Source organism: Artibeus jamaicensis, unplaced genomic scaffold (assembly GCF_021234435.1).
Source record: "Artibeus jamaicensis isolate MK-2021 breed Jamaican fruit bat unplaced genomic scaffold, CSHL_Jam_final contig_387, whole genome shotgun sequence".
NCBI lineage: Eukaryota > Metazoa > Chordata > Mammalia > Chiroptera > Phyllostomidae > Artibeus > Artibeus jamaicensis.
This window is the reverse complement of record NW_026521812.1, coordinates 40,615,138-40,621,137: the sequence shown is the minus strand read 5'-3', so window position 1 is coordinate 40,621,137 and position 6,000 is coordinate 40,615,138.

Below are 6,000 nucleotides of genomic sequence, written 5' to 3'. Positions count from 1 at the left end.
TTTTACTATTGTTCTATTACAGTTGTCCCAATCCATCCCTTGCCACTGTTGCTCTCCACTGACCTGCCCATACTGCCCCGCCCCACCCCTACAGTCAATCCCTACCCTGTTGTCCACGTCCATGAGTTATTTATACATGTCCCTTGACAAGACCCTTTGCTTCTTTCCCCACTTCTACTCCTCCCCCTCCCCTTCAGTCACTGTCAGTCTGTTCCTTGTTTCCATGCGTCTGGTTCTATTTTGCTCATTTGTTTGTTTTGTTCATTAGGTTCCTGTTATAGGTGAAATCATATGGTATTTGTGTTTTGACAACTGGTTTATTTCACTTAGCATAACACTGTCCAGCTGTCACAAAAGGTAGGAGTTTCTTTTTTCTTTCTGCTGTGTTGTGTAAATGTACCAGAGTTTTTTGATCCATTCATTTACTAATGGGCACTTAGGCTGTTCCCAGCACTTTGCTATTATAAATAACACTGCTATGAACATAGGGGTGCACAGGTTCTTTTGAATTGGTGTTTCAGGGCTCTTGGGGTATTATCCCAGGAGTGGAACTGCTGGATCAAAAGGCAGTTTCATTTTTAGTTTTTTGAGAAAATTCCATACTGTTTTCCACAGTGATGTAAGCTGAGACACCATAGAAGTCCTACAGCAGGGGTGTTATACTCATTTTCACCAGAGGCCACATCAGCCTCACAGTTGCCTTCAAAGGGCCGAATGTAATTTTAGGACTGTATAAATGTAACTACTCCTTAACTAGGGGCAAGAAGCTCAGTGTTGCCACTGGGTAGAAACAAGGTGCTGGGTGAACTAAAACAAGGTGGAGGGCCAGATTCAGCCCGCAGGCCTTGTGCTTGCCACCTGTGTCCTAGAGGAAAACATCAGATATCCCATGCAGACAGTAAAACTTCAGATATCCCACTGATATCTGCAGCAATATTTTCACTGATACATCTCCCAGGACAAGACAAATAGGGAAAAGAATAAACAAATGGGACTACATAAAACTAAGAAGCTTCTGCTCAGCTAAAGGAAAAACATCAACACAATGAAAAGGGAACCAATTGTATGGGAAAACATATTTGTTAATAATACCTTAGACGAGGGTTTGATCTCTAAAATATATAAAGAACTCATAAGGCTCAACTCTAGGAAGGGAAACAATCCAATTAAAAACTGAGCATGAACAGATACATCTCTCCAAGGAGGACATACAGAGGGCCCATAGGCATGTGAAAGGATGTTCAAAATCACTACACATCAGAGAAATGCAAATTAAAACCACAATGAGATACCGCCTCACAATGGCCATCATAAACAAATCAACAAACAACAACTGCTGGTGAAGATGTGGAGAAAAGGAAACCCTATTGCACTGTTGGTGGGAAGCATGAGGAAATTGAGTGCAGTGGTGAAGAGTTCAAGTTCTGAGGTTGGGTTGTTGGGTTAAAATCCTGTCTTGAACCTGTTTGCTCATTTACGATATTGGGATAAGATAGTATCTACTAAAAAAAGTAGTTAAATGACTCAACACACATAAGGTATTTAGAATAGTTTCTGGTACATAGTTGGTACCAAATAAATGTTAGCTGTTATTATTACCATTATTATTAGAACTCATATTGTGCTAGGTCCAGAAGGGGCTGCAGACAATTTTGTCTAATTAGCTTATTTCAGAGATGAGGAACCTGATAAGGGTCATTGAGAAATATTGGCAATCTCAAGGCAGGCAGCAGACCTGGGTCTAGATCCAAGCTCTAAGTTCTTAGTCATTCTCTATCTTTTTTGTGTTATGGTGTTTGGATTTTGTCTACTTACAAGTAGACATATCAACCCACTTCTGCTCCTCAGACAGAGGAATGCTTAACACGCAGAGGTGAAACTTATCCTGTGAGAAGGCGTGGGCCTCTCACATGCCCTCACCATGGTGTGAGGCAGTCACGTGCACAGGCAATGCAAGTAGACCCAGAGATCTACGACAAAGTCACCAAACTGCCTCCTCATGGGTCTCATGTAATCTTTATGTCATAACAAAGAAAAGCATACTTTTATAAGCTTTAATACATTTTCTGCATTCTATGAAATGCAGGCAACAACTATTCCCATTCAATTTTCTGTCCTGTCTACATGGTAAAAGAAAAGACATAACTGAAGTCATTGATGGTATTTTAAAGTCAGGAATCTGTAAATACCAATACTTTTCAGCTTTTGATTACTTATATTGGATGCAAACTGACCTGTCCTGGTTTGAAGTAATGGAGCTAATGCTAAGAAAAACTGGTGATTATTTTCTCAATTTCTATACCTCCAAATATGTGTACAAATTTTTCTGACTTATGGCCTCTGAGTGTCTGTTGTGACTGAATGCTCAGGCAATCCTAGTTGGGATGTATGTCACCTCTAAAATTTGCCTAAATTAATTATTGAAGAACTTAAAATGAAGCAATGGAAATCATACAGGGTAAATCAAGCTAATGAGATTTCCAAACCAATTTTGGGTTCAGGTGGCTCAGTTTCATTCATGTCCCCATGGGCTCCAAATCAGAATCTTGATTTGTGGTTCTCAGCTGTGACACCAGCCTTCCTACACAATGGCCAGATTCTTTTTTTGTTTTGGCTATTGCTTTTGTTTTTTTCTTTCTAATTGAAATTTAAGAAAGCTATGTGAACTGTTTATAATGCTGCATTTACCATCATCCTATGCACTTACTTCTAGTGAAGTAGTCGTTAACCCTCATTGTGCAGCAGAATTACCTTGTCAGCTTTTAAAGAACAGGAATGGGGGATAAATGGCGATGCCGGAGACTTGACTTAGAGTGGTGGGCACACAATACAGTGTACAGATGATGTGTTGGAGAATTGTGAACCTGAAACCTATAATATTTTTTAACCAGTGTCATCCTAATACATCCAATTTTTTAAAATTATGTTTCAAAGTAAGGGAAAAAATTCAAAAAATTAAAAAACAAGTCTCTCTGGGTGTTATTTTTCAAGTGTTTATAAGATGATTCAAATGTTTGACAAGGTTGAGAACTGATGCTCTATATCAGGGGTGTCAAACTCGTTTTCACTAGGGGCCACATCAGCTCGTGGTTGCTGTCAAAGGGCAAAAATAATTTTAGGACTGTAAAACTATAACTACTCCCTAACTGTTAAGGAGTTGAAACTACACGTGAGGCTGATGTGGCCCCCGGTGGAAATGAGTTTGACACCCCTGCTCTAGATCTTTGCTTTTCAGATTTTAATAGTCATGTGAATTTGTTACTATTCAACTAACAATTTTTACTTTGCAAAGTGTGATCTGCATGCAGACCAGTACCAGTGACATCATGCAGAGAGTGGTAGAAATGCAGACTCGTAGGTCCCAGCCCAGACCTACTAATCAGAATCTTCACTTTCAAGGGATCCCAGATGTGTCATGTGTACTTAAAGTTTGAGAAGCACTTCTCCACAGAGCTCTATTTCCTTCTGGAGGTCATGATTTAGGCATAATGTCACCAAGTAGGTGCTCTGCCTGAGTTGTGGCATCAAGATCCAACAACCAGGCTTTCCTGAGTCAAAAGTTATCAAAGGCTTTTGATATTATTAAAAGCATATAATATGAATTTTCAAAAAAGTAAGGTATAAAACCATATACAGAATGATAGTTGTACAAAAGGCAAATAAAAATACAGGAAATACATATTATTGTCTCTGAGTTATAAAAATGTGGGTGATATTTTAAATCATGTATTTATTTTTGTATTTTGTTAGTTTTCTATGATATACAAATATGACTATACTCAGTAAATCTAGCTATGTTCCTTCAATGTATTTACTTTCAAGGCTTTTCTAGATTTAGGCAAAATACTTGATTTCCAAAAAGAGCAAGGACTAAGTATTTCAGATCATAGAGTAATAAACTTTTTGTTAGTCTTGAGGAAAATTTCAGGAAAATAGTATCTCACCCTTACAAATAGAAAGAGAGGAAGTGACAATGCTATGGAAGCTAGCATTAATAACAAAAATGTGATGCAGGATCACTCTATTTTCCTTTATATGCTAGTGAAATAGTCAATATAGAGAATGCTTTAAATTTTATCTATCTTGACTTTTCCCAAAAAATGTATTTCATGGTATTTTTATTAAAACATTAAAAACATCAAGAACTGTGGTCTGAATGATATTGCAGTTGGTAGTGCTAACCCTGGTATTTAGCTAATTATTAATTTTAAAAAGGAGCAAAAAGAGTTAGACATTGAGTTTAATAAACTGTGGAGCATAAGCCTGCTTGCTTAGGAAGCTACAACTTCACATCCCAGGGGATAATAACATTGCTGCACCAAGGGAATAAACAGCCTTTCTCCCTCTGATATCAGATTGTCGGGGGGAACAAGCGGAGGTGCTGGACCATAGAGGACTCTCAGTCTAACTAAAGGGTGTGGATGCATCCAAAATCTGAAAAAGCCTGGGAAATTGGTTGGTCATTTTGGAGAAGCACCTGGTCTGTCCCAAGCCCAAACTAATATAATCCCACAAGAACAAAGAAGTGCTCCCTCTCTCTCTCTCTCTCTCTCTCTCTCTTTCTCCAGCCCTGGGAACTCATGTTCATCCTGTGCACTCACAAGTTCTCTCTCTATAGCTATGTGGCCTTAGCAGCTGTGTGTGTAGCTGGTGGCTGCACAAATTCCACATGCAGGCTCCAGCACAGCAATGGATTGTAGCCAGGTACACACACTAAGCTAGCTGGATGCTGGACTGGACTGGACTTTAACTGGACAGACACTCTGGACACTGGCCATTGAGTTGGTCTTGCAGAGGACAAGATTGAACATTTCTTATGGTGAAATGGATAGAGATAGGACATTGGGAGGTCAAGGGGGAACCCTTTTAATTTTATATCATCAATAAAGTTTACCACAGAACCCTATCCTCCCATACAGATTTTAGGAAATTCTTTTCCTTGTGATACATCAAGAACTCATTTTCCACAGACAACAGCAGTGATTGGTCAGAATCCCAGTAGAAATGACATATTCAAAAAGTTAACTGAAGAGCATTTATTAAAGGACCTATTTGTAACATGGGGTATATTTTGGGGGAAACCAACATGGAATGGTATAAAACATGAGGTTAGAAACCATGAAGAATTGTTGTCACCTCGTGCCTGAAAAGGTGAAGGGAAGGAGAAGTTATCATATGGCAGAGAGAGTTCCTGTATGAAGAAGCTCTGATGTGAACTGTGGTATTTTAAAAAGGAACAAAGAGCCCTGGCTGGTGTAGCTCAGTGGATTGAGCACAGGCCTGCGAACCAGAGGATCGTGGTTCAATTCCCAGTCAGGGCACATGCCTGCGTTGCAGGCTGGTTCCCTGCAGGCCAGTTCCCAGCAGGGGATGCAGGAAAAGCAACCATACACTGATGTTTCTCTCTCTCTCTCTCTCCTCCCCTTCCCCTCTAAAGATAAATAAATAAATAAAATCTTTAAAAAAATAAAATAAAAAAGGAACAAAGACAAACTATGGCAATATGGCAAAGCTGGATTACTTCTCCCCACTCTTCACCTCTGATTTTCAGCTGGTGTCACTTATTGGCCAAACTGCCCACAGAATAGAGGCCAGGGAGACTGTCCATGCAGGTCAGCCTCTTAGAGCACCAAGCAAAATGGTGAATAGATAAATGCACTTGGAAAATATTAGCAATAAACCTAAGTAGATCAATCCCTGTGTTGCCACCATTCAAGGCTGGGCAGGTCCATGCTATTCCCACAGACAGAACACTACTCATGGAGCCATTGGGATGTCTGGCATGCCTTTATTCATGGGTGGGTGAGCCACACCCACGAATAAAGCCACACCCAGCTGCAAGCTGCGTGACTGTCTGAATGTCTCTGTGTGGCACAGGTTGTGGCCCTTGCTGCCCAGCGCGGCACCCTCAAGTGTGTCTCTCATCCTCATCCCCACCAAGGAGTCCCTACCTATTTAAGTACTAGAAGGGAACAAAGCCAGAAAACTTCCAGGATATTA